Below are 18529 nucleotides of genomic sequence, written 5' to 3'. Positions count from 1 at the left end.
ATTTTGTGGATGTAAAATTTAAACCCTGAATAATTCACCAAGAACAAAGGATTTTTTGAAACTCAGAACATCTCAGACTTTAAATATCTACAAAATAGGTTTCTGCTTTTAGTACCTGCGTAACTTTGTTTAAAAACCATGGCAATTTCTCTAAGAGCGCTACTGGGAACTAAGGAAGTTAACTTAGACCTCTGATTGAAGGTCTTTCAGGTAGTAGTTGTTTGTGTCTGCACGCCAGTAAACACACCAGGGAGGCAATATGAGCACTGTTGAGCTTCTGGGAATTTTATGGACCTCTACAAATCTTCCTCCTGTTTATATTTCTACAGATAAAGATGCCTCCTTGGCAGTCAATAAAATATCTGTCTGTCTGTTTTTTGGACATACAAATAAAGTATCTGTTGATCTATTTGTAGGCATACAAATACGTTTATTGAATGCATCAATATGTGAGACCTTATTTTATTCAACTAATTTATATTAAGGAAGAAGCTATTTTCTTGGTCATTCATCAAAGCCTTTCAGTGAACATTGTAGGTCTTTAAGAAAGAAGTGCCCAAAAACAGTATAGCAAATGTAGTTCTTGAATTTAGAAAAAAAAACCTAAATTCTTTTCTTACCCCACTTGCTGCATGTATCTATTACCTAATTTTTCATCTCTGAACCTAGGTTTTACTTCCAATTTTGCTTTGATTATGCAGATATGTTTGTGCTAATACCATTTATTTCTATGATGTCTTTTATCTTTAATATCTATATTTACTGATGGATTCTGTAGCTGTTCTTTAGGCAATGTGAGGGGGAGAAACTTTTTAAACTAATATTCACATTCCAAGATACACATGAGCCACTGCCGGGCGCACAGAGCCTCAAAAATGTTTTATGAAAGTAAATGGGAAAAGCACTTCTGTTTAACTGCAAAATAAAGTCCTTGAAATGTATTTGGATAGTTGTTCATAGGCCAAGAGGTTCACTTATTACTGTTTTTCTGATAAAAAAAAAAAAAAAAAAGAATTACCTTGAGGCAAACTTGATACATGCAAAGTTGAAGAACTATATCCCAAAGAACAGATGTGAAAATTAGGTGATACATTTGCAAGGAAAAATGGGGCCAATAGTTTTACATTGTGATCTCAGCTTCAATACCTTTCTTTTAATGTGTAAAGTAAATGCACCAGGGTAAAACCAGCATCTGTCAGAGAAAGGAATGTGAGCAGCAGAAAATAAGTCAGGACTGAAGAAGTGCTTAAAAGGGATATTTTTTTTTAAAAAAATAAAAAAACTTAAAAAACAAAGAGTACCAGGAGGTAGAACTAACAAAAGATGGGAGAAAGGTCCCCCAAACAGCATATTGATTTTTTTTTTTTTGGAATAAAAGCATCCATAGGACAATAGTAGAGAGAAAGGAAGCATCACTCTTCAAGTATTTGTTGTAGTTAAGAGGTCCAGAGGCTGAGACCATTCTTCATGGTGTGGGCTTCTCTTTTTTAATCATTCATAGCACGGGAAAAAAGCAAAAAGCTTCTGAGAAAGACCAAGAGGAAAAGTAACATTTAAAATACTTCCCTCTAACTCCATTGTTTACTTATACTCTTTATAATTGAGATGTGAAGGTCAAAGATCAGGAAAAAAGGCATTTCCTACATTCTTTTAAAACTGAAATGAATTTCAATAGCACAAGAATGAAACATCATTTTTGAACCAGCAAAATGGGGGTAAAGAGTCATCCCAGTTATTGATCTTCGTGGATTTAGAAGGGCTTCAAAAAATTCTCGCACAAAATGAGGGAGTCGACTGCCACAAATTGACAGTGAAGCGAACGCTATTGTTTTTTGTCTCTATTTAAGTTCGAGAACAAATGCAGGTTTTACTAGGGAGAGGTTTTGATGCTTTTTTTTTTTTTCTATTTTAAGCGAGACTAACAAGGCAAAAAATGAGTAGATTGGCACAACATTGGATCCCTACAGGCTTTGTACAAAAATATTATGTATGTTCAAACAGTGTACCACTGAACAGCTCTCAAAGAGAAGATTGTGGTAAGGTACCTACCTCCATCTTTTTCCAGTACAGCACAAAAAAGATAATGAAAATTCTTGTCTATTATTATAGCAACTCTCATACTTCCTAACCTGCAATTCAATTCTTTGGTTAGGAAATAAGAAGCAATATTCAATTTCTTTTTACCTTGGGGCTATAAGAATCAGTATTAGTATAGTTGCAGCACTAAAAGCCCAGGCTGATCCCAGCTGGAGTTAATGATCAAGGTAAATAATTTAAATTAATTTTAAATTTGTTTGTGGCAGCTGGCTTAGAATCACTGTCACCATGCTTCAGTGTTCTATTCAGACACTTCAGGTGTTTCTACAGAGTGATGCTTGGAAGTGGAAATGGATGTCACCCACTGAATTTAGGGGACTTTTCCAATCTCAATATTGAATTTTGCTTTTGAAATTTCACCTAATTTCACTCCATTTGCCTTACATGCTCTGGATCTAGACCCAGAACCGCCAGAGGTGTGGGAGGTAGTGAACAGGCACGAAAGTAAATGTTTGCAAAAGCCCTGAATGTTTTTAAAATCAAATATCTGTAGATACCATTGATTGCTTTATGTTGGAAGGAGACAAGAGACATTGAGGTGGAAGAAACGGAACATTAAAAAAATATGAACACACGATAACTAAAATCACATCCTGCTCCTGTAGAAGTTGCTTAAGGTTAATGGGAGTTAAGTGTGGATGAAAGCTAAGCGATGCTGAGAGAAGGAACACGATTATGTTCCTTTTTTAGGTCCTAACCCAGAAATATACAGCACAAAGGCAAACTTTGGAGATTAATAGGATAACGTTGTCAATGCAGCAGCCTGTAAATTGAATCCTTTAAATATATATGTCTTAAAGTCTTTAGGAATGTATTCAGGTAAAGAATGACTATTAAACTCTTTTCTTTCTGAGGTATTTTCATCAGAATAAAGTGACTTTTGTTCTTCACCAAATGCCAAAGCAAAGCAGATAGGTTCGGGAAGTACAAAAGGAATTTCTTGAAATTATACTGAAGTGAGTGAACTACTACTCCTATAATCTGACTGTAAAGAGTGTAAATCATTCTGACAGGATTCAAACTCACCCATGCATCTTCTGCAGTTATTGGATATATCCTTTCTGTCATTATTTAGTCAACCATTGTAGACTTCTTTTAAAAAAAGAAAACCACAAACCATTGCTCTCCCAACAGTGTCTGTTATGTGCTTTTACTTTCCTGGAAAATGCCCACTTTTTATTTAAAGTGAAAAGTAACTGTCCCTGCTCAAAATATACTTAAAGCAAAGCACTCATTCAGATCTACAGTAAGCCTATCCATGTTATAGGTACTGTTCATTCTCTGCAAGAATTACTGAATATTGATTCACTAGTAGTGTTTAGGAACCACATCTTAAAGATTTTGGGGTTTTTATTTGTTTTTTGTTGTTTGTTTTTAATATAATAGAAAAATAATCAATTTAACATCACTGTGCCAGTACATGGAAAGCTCAGTATAGAATTAAAGTTGAAAATACCAAGCTCATACCAGAAAATTGATGCATGCCAAAATGACCTAGGTCTGTATTGCTACAGGTAAATCAGTGGGAAGGATTAAATTTCACTTTTGTAAGTCATTGTGAAATTACAGAGACAATTGTATGCTTTTCTTGTCTAAATCTGAAAAGATTTGTTTGTATGTCTGTACAAGAACTTTATAGTGTTTGCTAAATAGAGATCCAGTGTTAAATAATGGTTTTTCTATACTGACTTTTTTCCTTAAGTGTTGAGTTATAATGTGTTAGGACAAGACAGTAAAAAAGTTCTGAACAGAAACTCCACTTGTGTTTTGACTGAGTAGTATGTTCTACAGTTAAGAATATTGTACATAAAACCAGCATAATATGCATCTTCTTTATAAACCATTTTGATAGTTCCTTGTGCTTGATGTTTGAAAACATTACAACTATTCACCTGAATATATTTTTAAATCTTGTTTCTTGACATGTAAAGCCCAATATTGGGACAAATGGTCTTAACAGCTATTGTAAGTCCAGCTCAGCACACTCTGTTTTTATTAACTGGAAACTTTTTACTGGTCTTATTGTGAAAGAGATTAAATACTTTCAGTAAGCTGCTTTTGTGACTGTTAAAAATACAAGCCTATTTTCTTTTGTCTCTTCAACACACTAATTTACCAACTTATTTTTTCACCATAAACTTCTAGTACAGAACTTAAAACCTTTCTAAAACCAGTATGCACGGATGTTAAGGCAAATTGCATTCCATGTCCATTTTACTTCGGAATTTTTTACCATTTCATATAGATTTACATGGAACAGGTTTGATTTTATTTCACATTTCATAAGAAGTTAGTTTGAGGGCTTTTTTCATTCTGAATAGATTCCAAACTTAGGATCTTAGTAATGGCTTAGATCCACTGAAATACATTGTTTTATATATATATGTATAGATATACCAAAAAGATTTCTGGACCTTTTTTAAGGTCTTTTCTATGACATACACCTCTCTGCTAGACTTTGATGAGTACCAATAAAGGTTGGATTATTTAGTAAGCACTGTCTCAAGCTCCTCTTGATGGAAGTGATTTTCCTGGTCACAAATGATGAATCTTGTGGCTTAATAACATTGGATTATTGAAGAAAGACGAGAAGAGATTGAGAAGATCAGAGAATCATAGAATAGTTTGGATTGGAAAGGGCGTTTAAAGGTCATCTAGTCCCAACTTCCCTGCAGTGAGCAGGGACATCTTCAGCTCAATCAGGTTGCTCAGAGCCCCATCCAACCTGAACTTGAACTTTTCTAGGGATGGAGCATCTGTCATTATGAAGTACAAGATGGAGTACAAACCCACCCCACTGACTTCTTTTTCCTCTTTTAAGCTCCTTCTTGGGAGTGGATGGTGTACTTCTCCCTCTAAAGTACCTTCTCACAGCACGTCTTGCGAGGTGGGAAAGCCTCGAGCAAGTCACAGCTGAGACTTGAACAAGTTCCATTGACATCGAACTGATCATTCTTTTTAGGCACAGCAGGTTTTGGTCAGAGTTTTCATGTTGCAACTGTATCATTTCCTCATTTATATGGAATTCTTCCTTTTAGAATTAATGCTGCCAGATACAGCAAAAGATGAAAAGCTGAACATATTTTGGGTGATTATCTTCCAGCGTTAAGTAGACATTAGCATTCAGGTATTGCCATTTGTTTTCCTTTGCCTCCACCAAAGTCCCTGTGCTTCTGGATGCCCTTTCCTTTTGAGTCCTCTGAAGTACTCAGCTGCTTTAGGACATGATAGAAGGCATAAAATACATTATAAGCAATGGAAAGGCTAAACGTTTCACTCCAAAAAACTGCATTATTGGCTAATGAGGGAGAAAAAGTCTCTGCAGCTCTCCTTGGGGACCAGAATTCAGCAAGCAAATAATATGTTTTTCCACTGTTTTTTCTCTGTATTTCACGTGAAATTGTTCTTGCGTCTTCAGACCGATCAGACTTTAATGCTCCTGTCCCCTTCTCTTGGTGAGGCTTCAGTTACACACCAGGTACAGGCTCCTGGAAATTCTAGTGTGCTGGACTATTATTTTAGTGGTGAACTACCAATTTTTGTTTCAAACATTATTATATAGAATTAAACTGAAACTGACATTCTAAAGCATTACTTTAGATATACCATGAGCATTTCCAGGCTTTGCAGTCTTGCCTGTGCACCAGCAGACACCTCCAGGAATTGCAGAGCAGGTGGATAAAGATCACGTCTCTAGGTGTTCGTGTTCAATTGTAGCTCAGGTGGCCCGGCCTCGAGTTCAGCAAAATCTTTTTTCAAAGGGAATGGAGCTGAACGAACTGAAAGTTCCCCATGAATTTCATTAGTACATGTCCAATAATGGGGGAAGAACTGGCCTGAAAGGGCTGGAGTGTGTTGGCTTGTTCACAAAGATTTAGTTCATTTATGTCTGATGCGGGTTCTTTGTCTGCTTTCATCGTGCTGTTGTCTGAATTCACTTGGAGTTTTGTATTGTGAACAAGATACAGCCAACGCTGAATCATGTTAGCTAATGCCTCTTTTGAATTATCCTAGGAGTACATAAATGGGGAAGGAAGGTGATTTTATTTTGTAGCTGGTAAACACATGAAACTAATTTTCTTTTTTGAATTGTACTACCTATCACACTGCAAAGCCTTTTAGAATTCTCTGAGAACTACTAATTTAACATTTCCTCTAAGGAATACAAGACACTTTTACCAGATGTTCTAATTTTGAGTTTTGGTTCACTTCTATTTGTTTTTAAGGAATTAAAGACATGGATATTGTTGTAAGGGATGGAAAGTTTACTTTGAACTACATTACAACGTATGTTAATTAGTTTGAAATTAAAGGCATTCTGGGTCATAGAATCATAGAATGGTTTGGGTTGGAAGGGACCATAATAAACATCCAGTTCCAACCCCTCAGCCATGGGCAGGGACACCTTCCACTGGATCAGGTTGCTCAAAGCCTCATCCAGCCTGGCCTTGAACACCTCCAGGGAAGGGGCATCTAAGTTTATAGTTGCAGGCCAATACCGAATCAAATAGGACGCTCACTAGATACAATATGAAGCCTTGTAATCTTTACCTTTTCCACAGAGTGTATATTCCAACAAACCTGATTAAATCTGTTGTAGTGTTAAATTTGGTACTTAAAACAACTAAAATTGGTTCATTTCATTTCAGTGCATAACTGCATATGAAGAAACAAGTCACGCAATTTATTTTAATTAGATGTAATTTACATTTATGTGTCTGTGTACAAAATAAAACTGAGTAACTTTATGACTGCAAATTACCTAGCTCAGTTTAAAAATGCATGAGATATATTTCAGTGATAAAGATGAATTAAATATATAAAGAAATCTTTACAGTGAATAAGTAATGTAGATTTAATAACATTTTTGTTTTTAAAAAGGAAACCAATACTTAGAAAATATTGCGTCCCCCCCTCCCCTAAATTTTCATGTCGTTGCAAACACAGGCATTTTAATGGTAAAATTCTAACCCAAAATCATACCTAAAACATGCATGTTGATACGGACTTCATATATTAAGAAGTCCTGAAGTATTGCAGATGAGATGGAAACTTTATTTTTTGCTGCATAAAATAAGAAGAGATAGTATTAGTGTATGTTCTAGTCCTTTCTTGCTTTCATAATACTTGTGTCCTATGCTATAAATCTCATCAAACTGTGAAATTTCACTTATTTTGTTACTAAAAACTATTTTGGGGCTTGAATTCCAGTTCTACTGAATTAAACTTTGAACTCAGTAAATTCTGTCTCAATCCATAGACACTTCTGAGGCTATATGTGTGTGCATAATTATCCATAAGATCACAGAATCATAGATTGTCCTGAGTTGGAAGGGACCCATAAGGATCATCGAGTCCAAGTCCTGATGTCTATGTGGTCCATTGAAGTATTTCCATCAAAATTTCAAGAGACTGTTACAGATATGATCCAGTAAATAACTGCTACTACTCCCTTTTTCTGCAGTTTAATGAAGAGCTGCAGTGGAATACGATAGAATAGAATATATAAAGATGGATGATGTGTGTCAATATGGTCAAACATATTTTTATGATGTCTAATAGAGCTAATATGCAGCATTCAGATGTATTCTGTGTTGTATCCAGCTGTTCTATTACAGCACTGGTTTGTTCTGTAAAGAATATCTACACATATTTTTCCACAGTTATTGATACACTTTGGATATGTAAATATCTATAATGTAAGTGTTGATGTGTTACAATGTTGCTGGTATTAGGTACTTTAATTGTGTAAGTAATTAATGCTTCTTTTGTTCACCTCATTATAATTTTTCTCAAACTGAGACTTTTTCTCAAACTGAGACTCTATTAGCAACCCATTCTGTACTGCACATAGATGTCGAGTCATTAGAACAGTTGACACAAGCCAGCCTTGAGATGTGTGACACTAATTAAGCAAAAATCTCCAAATTAAAAGTAGGTTCCTTATAAGTAATGAGGAATGACCATCTACATGAGACAATATTCATTTTTTACTTCATTGATCATAAAGTATTGCTTTAGTGTGTTGTAGTAAATCACCAAAAAATTCCATTAACAAAGCATTTCTGTCTCTGCAAGTACAAAGAATATTAATTATTTTTGCTTCCTGGAAACTGAGTGCATTATTTTTTCTCATCATCCTACAGTTTTTATTGACAAATGTTTGCAAATCTGTTCCCCCCAAATAACCAAGGAATTTAAATTTGCAATTATTTTGTTTATGACAGTATGTACAAGGATCTTCCTTTATATTCTCATGTACCATTTGTGCAAGAGCTTAGTAGAACTGTGGTTTAGCTTTTTACTTTTTAGAGACTGTAGCAAAGAACATAAATTCTCTCTCTCTTGTTGTCTATATGGTAAGTTTTACTGCACAAGTTGAAGCTGCGGTCATTCCGCAAGTATATAAAAATAATAAAACTTGTTGATGTGTAACTATATTTTTCGGGGCAGTTGTGATGGATGATTATGATACTGAGAATTGTTTTATTGTTGTTTTTAATCAAACATCACTGGCACGCAGAGTTTTGCAAGACAAAAGAGAAAATTTGATTTTTAAGAGAAGTTTATGTTATATATGCCCTCTTTCAGGGTTTTCATTCTTCTTGCTTTAAAATATCAACCCGTTTTCTGTACACCTAGAGGTTTTTATTAGCATTTTCTGACTGCAAAGAGGGGGGAGTTGATAGGGTGTGAGAGAGAATGCATTTCTTCCATGCTATTTAATTTTTGCGTGGTTACAATTTTTTCATTTATGACAAATTCAAATAAAGAGTTTAAGAGTGAAATCTATTAATATTTTAAAAAAAAATCATAACTTTAAAGACTGCATGAAAGCCATGTCTATACTGATATTTAGAACTCCAGCATATTATAGTATGGGGAATGGGAAAGTGTGATTTACTGTATTAATACACTAGTAGGTCACATATGTTCTTTTTCAGGCAGTCTCTCTGTACATATACATATGTGTGTATATATAGAGTCCATAAAAAGAGGATAATTGTTAAGTTTGGGACAATGAAAGTCAGATCATGTGTGCAGAAAAGATGAGGTGCCAGCATCTAATGGAACAGTGAGAGAGCAGGAAGTTTTCATTTAGGCAGCAGGCAAAAAATAATTTATTTACTTTAACTTTGGTCAAGACCAGACTTTTTTAATCAGTTCTACAGGGATGAAGTTCTCCTAAAATGTGCAAATTACACTTTGTTGCATGTTATTGCCTAAAGATGAAGCCTTGCTGGGGATATCAGTAGACAGTGAAGGAAGGGAGAAAAAAAAAAAATCACATTGAAACACATTTTTCTGTGGGACTGTAGGTCCTTGTCTCTTCCTCTATAAAGTACAGTTATGTATCTGCATTACCCTCTCCCCTAAACTAATTTTCATTCTGATAGAGTGTGGCAGTCTTTAAGCACTGTGTATTTATTAATTGATTTGTTACATTAATCTTCTGACACAGTGTATGAACTCCTTGGAAAGAATATTGGAACACTCTGGGTGACTCCAGTCTTGTTTCCTCTCCATTTCTCTTTGCTTCTGCCAGTATTTGTTCTTTGGGTTTTTGTCTGTAACTAGAGAGGCTGCAGAAGAGTTGGTGGGCAGGCAATGCTCCCCTTGTGGCCTTTGATACCTCTCAGCACCCTTAACTTTGTTTTCTAAAAGTAAAATAGTCATATTGTCATGCTATTCAATCCAGAAATGGTTAAATTTAGATCTATTCAGTGAATAATTACTGGTTTTGGCTGGGAAGGTGATCTTTTCTCCCTTTGGCTGGGTGAATTTTCTATTTTAGGTATTTTTTGGATGCAAAATGTCCAATTGCATTTAGGAATCTAAGTGGATTTTCCTGTTATGAGCTGATTTTGTTATTATCAGCCTGATTACCTCTGTGGCTATTACAGTTTTAGTAGGTAGATTTATGTTAGGCAAACCCCACTTTTTTTTCAGATCCTGATTCTGGTGGCTGCTCTTGACTGGATCACTCAAAGAATTCTGACTCCAGCCCCATCCCACGTGTGCCCAGAGGGATTTTTGGACAGTGATCCAAAGCTGAGCTGTTTTATAAAGATTAACTCTACCTCTTTTTTCTTCATCATCAGCCTTTGTGCAACCTTTAACATAATTTTCCTACTTCTCCAGTGGCTATCGGCTACATTGCGATAGGAAAGATGGGTCCTGTGGCTCTGTTAATCATTTGCATCTGCGTGGTGAAGATGAGCGAGTGTCTGATACACAGCAAGCAGTGATCATGACAAAGACAGCCAAAGGGAAAGTGTTTGCTGGAGAGCCATCTCAAACAGAGCTCCTGACAGAGTCATTATAATGGCAGTATGCAAACAATGACCATGTTTTTGAACGAAAAGAAGTATTTAAACAATTAAAGTTATTGCATAGCATCAGATTTAGGCTGCCTGCTGTTTGCTGTTCTCTAGTACTTACGAAAACACAGAGAGGAAAAGGCAAGCAAGTGTTGAGCATCTTAAACCCAATATCCATATGCTGTGTTTTGCACCTGTGAGTTGATTTATGTATAATAGTAGCACCGATGTTAAAAACCTATCACAGGAGTATAGAAATTGGAGTTTTGTGTGCCACTATGAGGCTTGTTAAGCTTCGCAGATAGATAACCTCTTGAACTATGTGGTCTGTGGTAATAAACAAAATTGCAAACCATCCTTTGGAAGTGAGTTTCAATAGTATCTTCTTTTCTTTATTATTATTATGAAACCTTGACTGACTAAATTATAAATCAGCACTCAGTGCACAGGCTAAGATCAATGCACGTCTCTGATTGGATTTGGGAAACTTTGGCTTGGATAGCTGTGTTTCTTCTCCCAGTACAAAGCACGATAAGCCAAAGCCTTCTTGAAAAGGGAGTAGATACCAGAGGGCTGATTGTGTCTGTACTCCTTCATTTATAAAGAGAGAGGAGAGATGAGATGCTTGGTGCTAGACGCTTAAGGGCTGTGAATCAGCGCTGAAGACTGATTTTCAAGCTGTGATGACTCAAAGCCATCTTTTTTTATTGAAAAAGTTCTTCATTGTCTCTTTTGTTTCTGTATTGCTCTCCAGTCTTTAGCTCATCTCTTCCTTTTAGTCATAAGTTATGAGAATGTACTGTAAGTATCTGCCTTCATTTGCACACTCACAAACCTACCAGCTGCCACCAATTTTATTCTTTCTTGTGAAGTGGTATTTTGGAGACAATGTGCTGTGTCTGTGAGGTCAGAGATTACAGGTATTGTTCTGTGGTAAACAGCACAATATTCGCCTGCTTTTCTCTTCTTTTCAGTTGTCCACATCCTACTGCACGTGTTTATTATTCTCCTTCTTTCATGGACAGCCGAATGCCTGATTTAACTGTAGGTGACTTCAAACTTATTATCAGTCTGCATGATTGACTAAAGCATATGGATAAAAGTAGCAATGAATAAGGCATTACTGATGATACCTAAATCCTTATTAAATATGAAATCCTTTTTATATATATATATAAAAGTTACCAAAGAGTAAAGAATTTAAATCATTCCCATAAATTTATCCCAGCGTTTCAGAGTCATGATATTAAAAATGTCCATCTAGTCTATGTGAAAAATTACTTTTTAAAGCAATTATGATACCATGGGGTAACATGTATATTTAGTTTACACTTTACACGTTAACCTGTAACTACAGAAATTAATATGCAGTATTCAACCTCTTGGAAGTTTTCAAACATTTAATGTAAAATGAATGAATCATGGAAATATAGTCCCCTTTTCCCTATTAATCTCCAATTTTCCCACAAAAGCAGCTTCTTCTAATGGGCATAATTTAGTCCTAAACCTTAAGTATCTTTGAGGTATCTGACAGGTATCTGACAGGGTCAGAAACATTACTTTAAAATGATGTGATTTCATATTTTATAAAAGATAAGCACTTAAAATCCCTGGTTATTGATGATGAAGATGACAAAAAGTAAATGTCAAAAACCACTTGAGAGGATGACTTCTCAGACTTTTAAATCCAAATTTTATGTTACTTTGGCTGCATGTGGTAAGTTGTTTGTTGTTGCCAAGCACTATGTTAAAGACTAAATATTAAGTTTTTTCAATCAATTCTGCAGTCTTAAATATCTTATACTGTGTTCTGAGTCCTCAGAAGAAACAGGATACCAATAATCCTATCGATAATAGTGAGAAACGGGTCTTATATGCATATTTGACAAGCTACATCCTGTATTGTATCATAGTGGAGTGTTTTCATTAAGGCCAACGTTATCCAGAGAGATCCTAAAAGTTCTGTGGATTATTCTTTCTTAAACTTTTGGCTCTTTAGGATTTATTGCAGTCATTAATCAGCATCATTTGATAATACCACAGAGAAGATCTGGAAAGCTGCTATGCCAGAAGTTCTCTAGAAGAATGTGTGCTGCAGTCAGTAAAGTAAAAGTCATTTTTTGACAACTCTACTATTTGCATCAAAATTATCAAGTTTGACTTTGGGTCAAATTCCATCCGTTGTATGTTGGTGCTTCTGTACCTACAAAATACTTTTTCTAGGGTTCCCACCTATGCGTGCAAAGAGTTTAATGGAAGGGCCAATCAGCAGAATACAGTTTTGTTCATGATAACTGCTCATATTGAGAAGTTTGACTCTGTAAAGACACTCAGGAGAGCAGGATCTACATCAGTAAGTCAATGATGTATAACACAAATGGCAATTTTTAAGGTATCCCACAGTTTTGTATCTTGTGGCTGAGGATTGCCCAGGGTTAAAGCTGCTTGAAAATTCCTGGTCTTAAGAAAATTCAATGCAGTGATGTAAAAGCTGTGTTCCATGTTTAGCTGCCTAGTCTCTTGTTTAAAAGTGCAAGCTGCTTGCCTAACTGCTTACCTGAAATGTTGTGGGGGAAAAAAAAACAAAACAAAACCCCACTGTGTACAAACATAGCTGAGAAAGAAAAAGGTGGAAAAATAAATTCAGAAGGAGCAGCTTTGATGCTTTTTCATAACAGCTGTTAAATATGAGCGTGTCTAAACGAATTAATAAGAAGGGGGGGTGTATACTTTACTGTAATTTTATAACTTTTTGTGGACCTTGGCTCCGTAGTACGTGTTCTTTTGTCTTACTCTCTACAATCTTTGCAAACAGCTTTTATTCATGCTTTGTAACTCCTTACTTCAGTTAGCACACAAAGTCATACCATAATTTATATTAAATTAGGGGGAATGTTATTAGAAGAAGGAAGCGTACATAATGAAATAATCTTCATCCATATTTTTTTTTCTAAAAAACACTTGTCTAGTGCTTCTGATAATAAAACCTAGTGTAAATAATCAGCTTGTAGGTTCTCAGGTGCATTCTCTTGCTATAAATGTAGTAAGAAAAATTATTAGAAAAAAACCCCAAACCTTACTGAAAGAGTGGTGAAGCATTGGCATGGGTTGCCCAGGACGGTGGTGGAGTCTCCATCCCTGGAGGTGGTCAATAAAATGTGTAGATGTGGCACTTCAGGACGTGGTTTAGTAGGCATGGTGGGGTTGGGCTGACAGTTGGACTGGATGAGCTTAGAGGTCTTTTCCAATATTAATGATTCCATAGCATGAACCTGAAGCAAGGCAGGTGCAGTTTAAGTTAAGCACAAATTCAAGACAGACAGCTTGTCAAAAGTGCATGGAAAAATGTCTCAGCTAATTCTGACAGCAGCCTTTAATACCTTCTCAAAATGCTTCTTCAGCAGGAAGCCAGAGTTTGTGTTTGATTGATCCTATCATCTCCTGCTGGAGGATACCAGAGGGAATCTTACCTCTTCTCGTCCCCCACTGAATTAAGGGCATTTTCATTGTAGGAACTTCAGATTTACTGTTCACTGCACAGGTCTTGCCAAGACATGGCACGGTTTGCTTCGCTGCTTCCTCACATGCTGGGAAAGTGCAGTGAGCCTTCGCACCATGTAACAAAATCAGAAATGTCTGTCCCAGTCGATTTGACAGCTAAAGAAATCTGGATCTGAAATGAATCACTATCCTTCTCTTTTCAGCTTGCCTGCTCTTGGGCACAGCTTGACTCCTGGAGGATTTAGAGAAAGAAGCAATAACCTGTGGCCCTGCCTGGCCATCCTGGGCTGTGTCTAACCTAGGTACCCCCACCAGACCTGATCCTGACCCTCACCCATGGGTGGACATCATGGCTCATCTCCATGGAGATCATAGAATCATAGAATAACCAGGTTGGAAGAGACCCAGCGGATCATCGAGTCCAACCATTCCTATCAAACACTAGGAATGGGGCAAATCAAACACTAGATAACGTGGGGCAACCCTGGCTGAAAGCCCCAAGGGGACCCCCTACAGCCTCTGGCTCACCTTTTGCCAACTCGGATTTATTTTCCATTTCTCATTTAGCCATTTGTTAAGAGGCAGTTATACCAAGGAGGTCATTAGGTGCCCTGTTTCCTCCGACGGTGTCTCCTGAGTGCTGCAACTGTGTGTGTGATGCAGCTTCCAGTCTCTCCACCCTCCAAGCAGTGTCCTGGTACAAGTGTTTGAAACACCAAGATGGGTGCGTAATGCACATAACTGCAGCCAGCAGTTTTGTGTATTTTTCCACCAACTGGCAAGGTTAGGAATTACTGTATGTTTTGAGCAGAAGAAAAGACACCATCCATCTTTTATATTTTTAGCATTCTTACACTGATGTAAAATACACTGAAATTATTTTCAAGAACACCACTTTAAAATTCCTTTTCCCAAAGTTCACTTGATAACACTGCCAGAAGTGGCGTCTGCTAAAGGAAGAGGACTAAACAAGATAAAAAGCTACTCATCGTTATTTGCATTAGGCATTTCAAAATGTGCAGCAGCTGGGTAGGAATCAGAGGGAAAAGCAAGTGTTGCTTCAAAGGTGTCACAACATGCAGCTTTGTTTGCCGAATTTTTTTTATTCAATGAAGATGGTAGGAACTGTGGGGAGGGAGGCCTTGGGACAACCTGTCACATTCCACTGATGTCATTGGATGGTTGAGAGCTGTTCCCTTTTGGAGTCATTTTGCAGACACAATAGATCAGAAATCTTCTATAAAATGGGCTGCTTTTTTGACTAAAGTTCATCTTCTTCAAGTTGACTTCCAAAATGTCATGCTAGTAAGGAAACACTATATCTGAATTTAACTTAATTGTATAAATAAATTAATCATGGAATCACTAGGTTGGAAAAGACCCACAGGATCATTGAGTCCAACTTTTCCTATCAGTCACTAAGCCATGCCTCTCAGCACCTCATCCACCCGTCTTTTAAACGCCTCCAGGGCTGGTGACTCGACCACCTCCCTGGGCAGCCTGTTCCAGTGCCCAATACCCCTTCTGTGAAAGGACCCGGCATCTGGCCTTGTTAAACCTCAGGCCATTGGTCTCAGCCCAGCGGTCCAGCCTGTTCAGATCCCTTTGGAGCCTCCCTACCCTCCAGCAGATCCACGCTTCCACCCAGTTTAGTGTCATCCGCAAACTTGCTAAGGGTGCACTCGATGCCTTCATCCAGGTCATTGATAAAGACATTGAACAGACAGGGCTGGACCCATCTCTGAGCCCTGATCATTTCTAATGTTAACTTTACTATTTTTACAAGTGGTGTACAGAATTTCTCTTGATAACAAAACAATGGGAGTAGTACTTCTTGGATCATATTTTGTTTTCTCCTCCTATGCAGTTCCTAATCAAAGAAATCTAACTCAGGAAGCATCCCTGCTAGTATTTCACATTAGGTAGTATATTTAAAATTGCAGGATGTTTGTGTCCTGAAGGAATCTTGTATTTTAAAATCAAGAAGCATCAAAATTAAATGCACAAATCTGTAGACAGGATCATATCAGACTAGTCCTATCAAGATTTTAAATGTTAAAGGAGATTCATTCCTTTCACTCATTAAATTTAGAAGATAAATGTATATGCTTAGATATTTCTGGTCACAGATCTCATTTTTCTGTTTGATGAGGTAAGAATGCTGAAAGCCCTCTAACAGTCTTGGGTTTATATGTAACTAATGCAAGTACCGTGGTTTATGTGCTTCATAGATACATTTTTTACTGAAATTTCTCTATTTCAGAAGAAAAGATTTTTTTTCCACTCCTCACACTCTATTCACAGTTGTCCAAATGCAATGAACAAGCAAGCTATAAATGAGAAATCAGAAAATTAATTTGGTTTTGTTAAATGTTAGGTGCTTTCAAGTCTTGATGCAACTGAAGTGGGAAGCAAATTAAATTTTTCAGTTTGATATGACCCACCTGACACTGAGCGTTTGGCTATCCCAAGCTGCTTTATTTATGTTCTTCTTTGAAAGCTCTGTAGAGTTAAACCAGTCCTGGAGCAGCACTGGGAACTGCTAGGGGTTGTAGGTACTGTAGTGAGATTTATGTGCATGAGATGCTTTTTGAGACAAAGGTAACACCTCCAGGTAACAGAAGGGGGGGAAAAAAAAAAAAAAAGAGTAAAATGTCCAGAAAGCAAAAAAATACTCCAAAGTTTCACCCAGTGGCTGTGCTTGCTGTCTGGGAAGGGCATAGAGCCCCATTTCCCCTATCTCTCATTTTCTTGCGCGGTGCAGGGGTATTTGCCAGAACCAGGTCACATCCCTCTGATTCTTATTACCCTGATCTTCAAGTCGTAATATCTAAATAACTTTTAATTACCTCTCACCTTTCTGTTGTTAATTCCCTCCTATATTTTACTGGAAAATATAGGACAACTGTATTTTGTGAAGTGTTTTAATGCTGTTAGATTTTCTAAGCACTTACTTAACCTAGAGCATAATGAGAACAGTTGTTTCTTTTCTTTGAGTTCAAAGGGTATTTAGACCCTAATATCCTTGGCTTAGGAGCGTGGTATTCTCGCAGATCCATCTGTAGCATATGACCACCATGAAAGTATGGGGTTTGGTTTTTCATCCTGGAGGCACACAAAGTGTTGGAGACAGAGTCCATTCATCCCCATATTGATTAACTTTTTATCCCAAGTACCCGTGTGCTGTGTTTGCTGTTAATCAGTGTTATCGAGGCTATAATCAGTGTCACTCCATTGGGGCAGAGGAGTTGGAGGAGGGTAGCAGGAGACTGTACACGCCTTCCTCCCCAGTAGATGGTTTAGGGGCGCACGCTTGGCTGGGGGAAGGGGACCACATGCCCTGTGCTGATGGGAGGTGGGTAAAAGGATACAGACAAAACCATAGTAAACCACAGATAACTGGGACTTGTTGTGCCAACGCTAAATGGTGAATGGTTTCATGATGTGTGTAATAAGGCAGTGGGATTTTTTTATGTTTTTTGATTGGTACATGTTTAAGTTAGTTTTTTTTCTATTTATTTAATGGGTTGTGCCAAGAGCTATCTGTATTTGTTTTATACGCTGTAAATTCACCCCTGAAACCTCCTTTGCTTCCTCCTACTGACTGCAAGAAACCAGATCTGCCAAGGCTGAGATTTTCCCACTTATAAGGGAGCTTTCAGTAACTGCCTGTGATTTCTGTCCTTCATTGAGGACTTAGTGCCTCAAAGAAGATGAAAGCATGTTGTGCTTGAGCACAGGGCATCCTAGGGGATATTTCCCTTGAGGACTGTTATAAGCTGTCAGAGGTTAGCACAGACTCAAGGTTCCCACACATGCAGCAAGAAGCTTTAAGTTGTTTCCCAAAGAGTTTTCCCTCCTTCATTCTCTGTGTAGATTAATCATATAATGTGCACAAATTATGATTCGTCATCTGAATGAGCTAAACCTTTCAGGCCTCTAAATGTTCTTTGCAGCGTTAAAAATCTCAGAGTCTCTATGATGTGAAATTATATTTGTTGGGTTTTTTATCACTCAGAACCCTCTCTAAGAGATAGACAAAAAGAGATCCTCAAAAATCCCTGAACTTCCTCCAAAATCCCTGTACTTAACATTTCGGAGATAAGGGGACACAAAGTGCAGCTGGGGTAGTATCCCAAAAGGAGCAATCACAGCATCCTTATCCTCTCCCAACCATCCTATACTGCACACTTTCAGACTTCTGGGCTGGAAGAACAATCTCTCTGCTCTAATGCAGCTGTAAATATGTTACATTTATATGCTGTTTTATAAATATCTAAAATTACAGTGAATTTAAATACTGGTACCTATTGCTCTTCGTATGACTTCTTATGTGATGTTCACAAGGCAACTGAAAATTTTATGATACTTTTTAATGTTTGCAAGGCTTAATTTTAGCATCCATAAAACACTTGTATTTTGGGAAATAATCCTCTATGACCCATTGATTTCCTTTTTAATTGCAGTAATCATTTCTCGATGATTTTAATTCTCCTAAATACAGTGCTGATAATGCACTAAAAATCTGCAAAATGGGCTAATGCATGGAGTGTTGCCATTAGCTTTGGCATGGAAATGTAATCGAGAAGTCTCTTTGCTTTGTTGTCGGT

At 37.1% G+C, this 18529-nt stretch overlaps 1 protein-coding gene across 1 annotated transcript in view; it reads left to right on the top strand.

The window, feature by feature from the left end:
* The window catches only part of LRP1B (LDL receptor related protein 1B), a 699724-nt gene that overhangs the window by 256927 nt on the left and 424268 nt on the right, over positions 1 to 18529 (top strand). The window lies entirely within an intron of this gene.

The sequence above is a fragment of the Phaenicophaeus curvirostris genome, chromosome 7, assembly GCF_032191515.1.
Source record: "Phaenicophaeus curvirostris isolate KB17595 chromosome 7, BPBGC_Pcur_1.0, whole genome shotgun sequence".
NCBI classification, from domain to species: Eukaryota; Metazoa; Chordata; class Aves; order Cuculiformes; family Cuculidae; genus Phaenicophaeus; species Phaenicophaeus curvirostris.
The sequence above is the reverse complement of the archived record's forward strand: the minus strand, read 5'-3'. Positions and strand labels throughout refer to the sequence as shown.